The sequence below is a fragment of the Drosophila sulfurigaster genome, chromosome 2R, assembly GCF_023558435.1.
Source record: "Drosophila sulfurigaster albostrigata strain 15112-1811.04 chromosome 2R, ASM2355843v2, whole genome shotgun sequence".
NCBI classification, from domain to species: domain Eukaryota; kingdom Metazoa; phylum Arthropoda; class Insecta; order Diptera; family Drosophilidae; genus Drosophila; species Drosophila sulfurigaster.
The window spans coordinates 20394490-20404036 of record NC_084882.1 but is presented as its reverse complement, the minus strand read 5'-3'; the positions used below and the strand labels follow the sequence as shown (position 1 = coordinate 20404036).

The 9547-nt window shown below is 34.5% G+C and overlaps 1 pseudogene; it reads right to left on the bottom strand.

Moving 5' to 3' along the window:
- Positions 1-7284: 7284 nt before the first annotated feature.
- Positions 7285-9299, bottom strand: LOC133837407 (luciferin 4-monooxygenase-like; annotated as a pseudogene).
- Positions 9300-9547: the final 248 nt, after the last annotated feature.

Here is a 9547-nt window from a genome sequence, read left to right as displayed (position 1 = left end):
TTGACGCCAATTCAAGTGATTGGATTTCAAGTTGTCTAAATGACTAAAAAAAAGGAAATTTAATTCAATTGATAGATTGGTTTTTATACATAATCATATTTTTATGACAACTTTTAGTTTACTTTGATGTTAACATATCCAGTTTCATTAAAATTAGTAGAATTTAGAAATGTTCAGAAAATATTTATCATAATTCACTTTAAAATTGGTGTAAAAAAAAAGTATTAATCTGTAGAAAGGCCATTATTGTTCATAGTAATAATAAACTTCTAAAAGTTAATGTTAGCTGTGTTCTTTTGAGAACTGTTCAACCATATGTTAAGTGAGCAATTTTTAAATGGAATGTCCTTGCTTTGAATGCATTTATCTTAAATTGCTGGCCTACTTATTGCTCTGGAATTGATAGAGAAGTGCAACTTGAAACAGAATTCCCCAAGCTGAAGTTGCAACATGTCAGTTAATTTGCATACAATTTCGTATTTTGAAATGGAGGGAGTCTCCATTAAAGTGGTACACGAATTTGCAAAAGCAGCCTAAAAGTCTGCAACAAATGTTTTTTTTTTTTTTCGGTCTGTTGTGCATTGTCGAAACAGTGCCATGCAACAGCAATGACAACAACAACGGCAACAATATTGACGGAGACAATGCCATAATGCAATGCAGTGAGGCATGTGCGTGTATGTGTGAATGCAAACAATTGCAACAACAGGCATAACATGCGGAAAAGTGTCAGTGTTTTCTTGGCAACAGGCGGCAACAGGCACACAGTGAGGCATTGAGGCAGTGAGGCAGGCAGTCACTCGCCCAGTTGCATAAACACTTATAGAGCCATTTCAGCATAGTCATCTAAAAGCAGTGGCATTCCATATCCATATGCACACCCACACACACACACACTCACAGCCACACCCACACCCACATATGAACTCGTACTCCCACACACATGCTGAGTGAAGAGCTCATACGTTATGGCCGCTAATGTATCTGTTTTGTGTGTTCTAACAGGGACGAATGCAAGGACGAGTGTCCTAGTGTCCCAGCACTTGGAACGTTTACGAATGAGTTGCAGAGCCCCTTTCAGCAGACAGCATTTTCCACTGGTTGCTGTTTTATCACAACAATAAATCACTTTCAAATGTCGAACTCGTAATACTCTTGCAGAGGCATTTGAAGTTGCTGTAGCTACGCATTGAACATGTAATATTGATAGAGCTAAATGTAGGGCAACATACATATGTGAAAGCAAGTACAGACAGCAATAGTACCCTGAAAAAGTTCATAGTTTTTAAATAGAAATAGTTTAACAAATACCAAACGATATACATACATATTAATGCATTTTTAGTCTTAGTCTTAGTAAAATTTATAAATTGTAACACAGTTGAGTCGAGAAAAAATATGAAAATGAATAAATCAAGAAATAGAAAAGAAAGAAAATAATTTTATTATTAATAAATGTATGCTTTTGGTTGTTTAAAGAAACTTTTGATGCGTACATTCAATTTTTTATTCAATCACCGTTTTCAAAAGATTTTGTTATCAATATTATTATAATTTTTTTGATTAATAAATTTTGCAATCGGAGTATAAAATATTCAATGGCATGCTTGCCAATCATTTTAATAAATAATTTGGTTTTTTATTAACATTTGTTTTGATGTAATATTCTATTATTTTCAAATTGAAATAGACTGAACATTTTAAGTATGTATTTACATAATATTTTCTCATTTTCCCGATTATATTTTTAAATCGGTTTACAAGTTTTAGCCATAGTATTGTATATATTGCATTGTCTAAGATCTTACATGAGTTTGTTGTAAAATGATTCTGAGAAATTGTTGAGATTTGTACTTAAACTGATAAATAAGCTTAGAAATTCATGTATTTGTTCTTACAAAGCATTTAAATCAATATATTTTATCTCAGTTCTATTTCATCTTTTAAATTTGATATACCCAAGAAGAAGTGTGTAAACATAAATCCTGTTGTATTGTACACAGCTTTCACGTCAATTTCGTACGGCAGTTGGGCCATTGATAATCTTCGTTATTCAAGTCAATAATTGATGCTGCTTTCAATAGCCCTGAAAGTGCTTTGGCCATTTGCAGACACCTGTTGGTCAATTGCTATGTCAATTAGTTGAAAATCCTGCCTGAATAGGCTACCATCAAAGGAGAAAGTAGATGGGAGAAGAGCTTTGGGGGCGGGAATTTTATTTTAAAGTCGCTAAGGCAACAATCTGATCAACTGATTGCTCAACTGTCTGATGAAGAGACATGGGCATATTGTGTCTATCTTTGGGAACTGGTTGCATACGGTTGCTGTTGTTGTACTTGTTGTTAATGCTGGTATTTGTTGGCGGCTCACAGTTGCCACACACTCACATACTTGTTTGTTTGTGTGTGCGTGTGTGTACATACATGAAATATTTCACATAACTTTGTTGGCTGCCGCTGTGTTATCATTTAATTAAGTTTTCTTTAATTAAGTCGACATGTGAGAAACCGCAATGGCAGTCGAAGCCCTCGTTGAGCTGATGTCAGCCGGCTTGGCTCGGTGGCCAGACAAAAGCGCGCCGCATGTTGCTGCAACAAACAGCAGCACAATACGCATTAGTTGAAATTACCAAGTGAAGAGTTGTCCAGGAGAAAGATTCGGCTTTTCGGTTATCGACTAAAGTCTAAATTAATTCTTTAGACTTTCTTTCGCAAAGAATTTGAAATTTAAATTTACTTTGTTAAATTCCAAATTTTATGTTAATTTTCCAAAACATTTATTTGAAGTTGATCATTCTCTCCATTTTCGTAATTTAGAAATACTGGGTATAACAACAAGATCCTTGCTACTACTCTGAGTGTGTGTGTATGTGTGTGGCATCTATGCTTAGTTATTAAGCGCATGCCTTGGCAACAAATGCATACAACACTTGTTCACAAATACACATATACAAATTCACACATACACACACGTACAGAATACATGTTTGTATTATGGTGCGTGTAACTGGCAACATGTCAGCATTGCAAGAAATTTTCGCGCATTTTCCTGTAGCTAAACTGTAAAGTACTTGATGAAAGCACAAGTGCCAAACATTTGCAAATCATTTACTGCATTTTCGCAATGGCGGAAAAAACCATTTTCATAAGTGTTGGCGCTTGACTGTGCTGAGTTGGAGTGCCTGGAGAGGGCAATTTGAAGCGGAATTAAACTTATGTGCGAGCAAAATGGCTTTAATTTCAGTTTCTATTAGCTACTCGTTGGTTTTTACTTGGTAATATTTATTCATATGTATTCATTACAATTTACTAGCTATTCGTCTTTACTGCCTTTGCAATATTTAATAATGATTTGAATTAAATTTCTTTACTTATTTCATTTATTATTTTTATTTATGTATAATTCGTTATTACTTAAAGTTATCAAAATTGTTAAGTACTTGAATTGTAGTATTTACTATAATTACAATATTTGACAAGCTACAAGTTATTTATTCACTCGCTGTATTACTCTTCAATTATTGGTAATTCGTTCTTAATCGGAATGTGATTTTAAGTTTGCTTGTGTTTTATTCTTTATAAGACAGCCTTTCCTTAACTTGCTTGTCGCTATTAATTATTTGATTAAAAGTTTTGACTAGCTGCTTCTTATATTTACTCGTTATTTACATTGTTTTGCTCTTTACTTTATTTGCATTATACTCTATAATATATTTGTAATTTGTTATTATGTTTTCGTTTGTATTTATTTATTATTTTAAGCTCTTTACTTTACTCTATATACTACTACTCTTTACTCATTACTTTTTACTCGTTAGTTGTTCTCATTACAGTTTAAGCTTCTACCTTATTCGTCAGTTTTTGTTTGTTATTCTTCGATTATATAATAATTAGTTATTTTTACTTGTACTCCTTAGACTTAGTTTTTAATTGTTATCGAATTTCAATCTTCTGATTACTCGTTACTCACCACACCCGCTATTCCCTTATTTTATCTGTTCGGGACATCTACAGGTCATGTACTCTCACTTTATCTGCCTTGTTTCGGTAATCGAGAATTGACAGCTCTGGTCTCTATTGGTCCTGTGCCAGTGACCCACAAAATGTGTGTTGCAATTGTTGCTGTATTTGTGGTCAATAATTTTCCGCTCATCTCTTATGTGCATGTGTCTCTCTGTGTGTGTGTGTTTGCTTGCATTTTCATTGTTCATGTTGATGACTCCTCCGTTGACTGTTTCATTTTCGCTCGTTTGCTCATGTGTTGACAGTTCACGCACACAATGCCCATTTACATATTGAACTTTTGCATGCACTGCACAGAGACACACACACTCATACACACATTCACACTCATTCTGACATGCTTATGCACACACATACAGTCATGCGCTTGGTGCATAGTAATTGCAACATTTGCTGCTGCTGCTGCTACTGCTGTTGTTGCGGAGCCTCAGCTGTGGCAGCTGTTGCAGGTAGCACAATAACAATGGCCTTGCATCGAGTGCAGATGCAGCTGCAGCTGCAACTGCTATTGGCAGGGCAATGGGGCATGCAACATGTCCCCCCATGCATTGCAGTTCCTGTGTTCTGGATACAGGCCCTGTGTACTCTCAATTGGCAAGTCAACTCACAGCCCGCCGGATGCTGGACAATTGGCCTGGTTATCCTTAAAGATTCAAGGCCCCCACTCCGTCCGATAATCGATGATTGTTGCGACAGTTGACAAACACAATGAAGCCAAAGTTCTCAATAAAGCTTCTCTTAGTACTTAATAGACTTAACTTGGCTCTAAATGCTTTCGACATTCTCTAGGCGAAGGACAGTTAAACGTGCCGCAGCAAAATGTTACTGAGATTAGCATGTGGCAACAATTGCAGCTGCTCGTTTCGCGGCTTCATGCACTATGCTAACTATAAAGAGACGAGCACTTTACGTAATTAAAGTGAAATGCCATTATGATTTGCAATTTTCAGAGCTTTTTTTTTTTTAAATATGTAATGTACTGAAATATGAGAAATATGTTTCTGCACGTAATTAATATGAAAATAATTAATATTTGAAGACTTCGTATGGATTATTGATTTATTTTCCTAGTTGAAATACCAACTAAAATATTATTTAAAAAAAAAATTCACTTCAAAGTTAAACATCCTACATAGTGTTACTGTTTATACAAGAATATTACTTGTTAATTGTTAGAATATTTTGATTTTTTTTTGGTTCTAAGAAATGTTTACAATACATATTGACAAATTAAACTAATTTATGTAGAATATTAACTTAAAATGCTTAATTTGTTAAACATGTGAAACATATAAATTACCCATTATTTTTTTATAAGCCATACAATTAAATCATTTGAATGAATACTTGAAAAATATAAATCAAGGTTTTCAAATTAGAGTGAATACATTGCTTCTTCTTAATCTAGTATTTTTCATTTCTAGAACTACAAAGCGGAGGGTATTTGCCAGTCATACACTCTGCGCTCGCTTATTTTGATTACAATTTGAGAAAGGTTTTTCTCATCTAAAAACAAAACTATTTATAAAGCATTTAAAAAATTGAGCCGCAGAAACGAAGCAAAATGCAAAACGGCGAACCGAAAAACATGCCGCAACATAAAATATTTATGATATTGCGGTTTTTTTCTGCTGCCCTGTTCGTTGCGGCAACTTTCGGCAGTCGAAAAAAGTTGGTAACATTTCGGTGTAAAGCCATTTCAAAGGACGAACCATAAACAATTTGAGCGCAAAGTGTGTTGTGGTATTTTCTGTGAAGCTGCCACAAATGCTGTTAAATGTAATGTTAATGCCACAATAGTAGACCATAGTTTATTTCGCATCACTGTTAAATGCCACAATCATGAATTGCAATGATTATGCGGCAGTGTGAAATCATATGTTCTAATTCCTTATCTTAGTCGTAAATTATTTGAGTAATGACATACTTCGCATTCTAATAATTGAGGATACATATCTGAGGTGAATAGAAATGATTAGATATGCAGCAAAGCAATGAAGTATTTTGAAAAACCTGCCACAAGTCTTACAATATTAATGAACATTCTTCATTTTCAGTGTTGCTTGCATTATCTTTGTATTGTACAACAAATATGAGTAATGAAATATATCCATTGTATAAAGACGACCCCCTGTCGCTAATCTTAATTATTATGCTAATGTTGATATGATTATCTAAACTTAGATATAATACGTAAAAGAAGAAAATTTAAACCATACAAAGTATATCGCGATTATTTGCCTTATGTTTAACCTAATTAACATAGAAATGGTATCATTATACAATAAAGAAATTTATTTTGATTTATACACACAAAAACTAAGATCCGATATAAAGTCAAGTATTTACAATTTGATTTTAGACTACATTATTTAAATGTATTATAATTACATATTTTTAAACCATTGTACAAAATTTATTTTAATTCGTTTTATAAGTTTATTCAAGAAATAAGATTATTAGTAAACTCAGTGACCATTGTAAAAATATAAATTAATATTTATAATATTTCAAATAACTTTCTGCCGCTATGAAATGTGGATATGCAGAGGAAGGCATCTTCGACCATATAAAGTATATATATTCTTGATCAGCGTCAACAGCAGAGGTGATATATACATGTCCGCTTGTCTGTCTGTGTCTGTTCGTCCATCTGAATGAACACGAGGATCTCAGATACTATAAGAGATAGAAATATAATTTCCTTAAAATTTTTGCACCTTCACTTCTGACCCTGAAAATCTAAAAGAATTGAATAACAATTGTAATTTTAATGTGATTCTTGGTACATTAAAAATAACTATAGTCTTCATGATCTCGGATAATTTGGTTGTGATCAGATAGAAATTGAAGAAGTTGTTTAAGAAATAATTTTGTATAGAGGAAAACACCAACTTCCTAAGGGTATTAGTTGTTTTGGCTGACAATCGGGTATATTTTGCACCCTATAATATTATATGTATATTTAAAAACATAGCTTTTGTATATTTCATTATTTTAAGGGTTTTATAATTTGGTATACATTAGAATTAATGCCGCACTGTTTTGCTTTTATTAAAAATGGATAGCGGATATCTCGTAGTCGAGCACATTCGGCTGTAGATTTCTTACTTGTTTCATTGTTCTCATTCAGGTTTTGGTTCAAATTCTGCTTAGCTCGGGGATAAATTTTTTTTTATAAGTATTGGTAAACAATTAGAAGCAACTAAATATACATTTATGCATTCATTTATACATACATTTACTGAATTCTAAAATTTGTATTAAATACATTTTTATTAGATTCATTTTGAATGTACTTCTTAATATTATGTTAACAAAATCCGAAAAATGCAGATGTGACAGCCTAACTACTCAGTTTCTCTTTGCATCGTGTTGATGAAGTGGGCCTTTGTGGCTGCACGATTTGTTTTCCCGTTTGGGCTGCGCATCAGATCGTCTACAATGATTGCGCCGCCATTCAACTGTTTATACTTGATAGTTGTTTGATGTTGCACATAGTCCACCACATCCTCAGCGGTTATTTGAGAGTCAGCTTCCTTACCACTGCGGCGGCTGCTTCGTCACCGTTGTGTGGTGTCCAGATACCAAAGACACAGACGTCGATTACGTCAGGCATCTGCGAAATAAGATTCTCTATTTCGTTCGGGTAATACATGATATTTTGGTACTTGAGCATGTCTTTTACGACCAACTATATAGAGAAAACCATCGACATCCATATAGCCCAAGTCTCCGCTATGGAACCATTGCTTAATATCCCGAAGACTCTGTCTCCTCGGATTTCCATAATATCCAGGCCAATGTTCACCATTGTCTACACAAATCTCACCCACTTCGTTCGGTCCCAAAGCTTCGCCACGTTCGTTGAGTATCTTTAGCTTGAAGCCGTCAACCAATCGTCCAACTAAATTGGGTTTCTCATCGAAATTCCGATTTAGAGAAACATAACCGATTTCTGTAAATCCGTACACTAAATGTAAATAATCACCACCCAGACGATTTCGAATCAGATCTTGAGCTTCACGAGAACACTGGCTACCTCCGTATATAAGGCTGCATATACTCTGTAAATTGGCTCGATCGAATTCCTTGCAATGCGATATCATTGCCATTTGAGCGGGCGTTTGGCCTAGCCAAGTGATTTTATACTTCTCAATAAGACTTAAAATTCGTGCTGGATCGGAGAGATTGTCAGCAATAATTCGAGTGCTGCTGAAAACACCCGAATTGACTGTAGTTAACAATCCCGACAACCAGTCCAAGGTGCTGTTTGTGTAGATAACATCATTGGTGGTCATTTTTCTGGAAAAGAATAGGAATTAAAACGAGACTAAATGTAGTACAATATTTATACTACACTATTAAATGTAGTATTAAATACTAGACTTAATATAAAAAGTAAAAAAATATATATATGTATACTTACTCTCTGAAGTATAAACTCTTACGACTATTGGTAATGGGCACAGCTTTAGGAATCCCTGTTGTTCCCGAGGAGCAGAGTATGGCAAGAGTCTGATCAATGCCTTGCTCTAGTATTACAGGTTTGAAGTCCTCTTCTATAGGAGTAGCTAGCACTTTATCAATGCTAATTGAGTCCTTATGATGATTCCGCATTGTAACAATCAATACATTGAGGTGAATTGTAGCTGCCTTGACTTTCTCGTACTCATCACCATCGCAGAATATCAAACGAGGTTTCGTAATATCAAAGAGTTTGCCAATCGTCGACTCCTCATGGGTTATATTGAGCGAGTGGAAGGCAATGCCATTGAAAAACATGCATAGGCTACAGCAAATATGTGAGTTGTGTTTCTCGCTATAATGCCCACAATATCGGTCTGAACCATTCCTAGTCTTCGCATAAAACTGGCCACACGCATTGAATTGAAACGGAGCTCTTCACTGTTAGCAACGTATTCTCAGCGTCTGAAATCTACTTGAACAATTATAGTTGGAGTTCAGTTGCTTGACTGGCATTAACTTACTTGAGCTGTAAGTTTCGGATGTCGTTTCATTTCCCGAAAAATAATTTCTCCGATGGATAGATCCTCTCCAAAGTATGAACGCTTTGGATGTCCATACCAAATCTTTTCCTCCGCGTTGTACGTGGTTTCTGGCTTGAACTTCATTCTGAATGCAACAAGTATGTCTTATTCAATGCTGGCACTCTTTATATTGCTTCAGTTGCTAAAGATAATTACTTCGGATCATATGTATGTATGATCTTGTGATTATTTTACGAGTTCATGTTTGTAGAGAGTTCGCATTGGGGTTAAAAAGATAACAAAATCTAAAAACAATAAATTAATAAAAGTTAGGCTTATTTTGTTAAGTAGGTTTCTTCTTTTATTTGCAGTTGGCCAAATGCTGCTTTTGGTTGATGTTGATGTGTTGCTGGGGACAAGGTTCAGAATGGTGAGGTGAGATAAGATAAGATAAAATCTGTAATTAACCGATCTTTCTTTTCAAATATATAATATGAAAGATTATCTGTAAAGGGATAAAAGAGTACTTTAGAA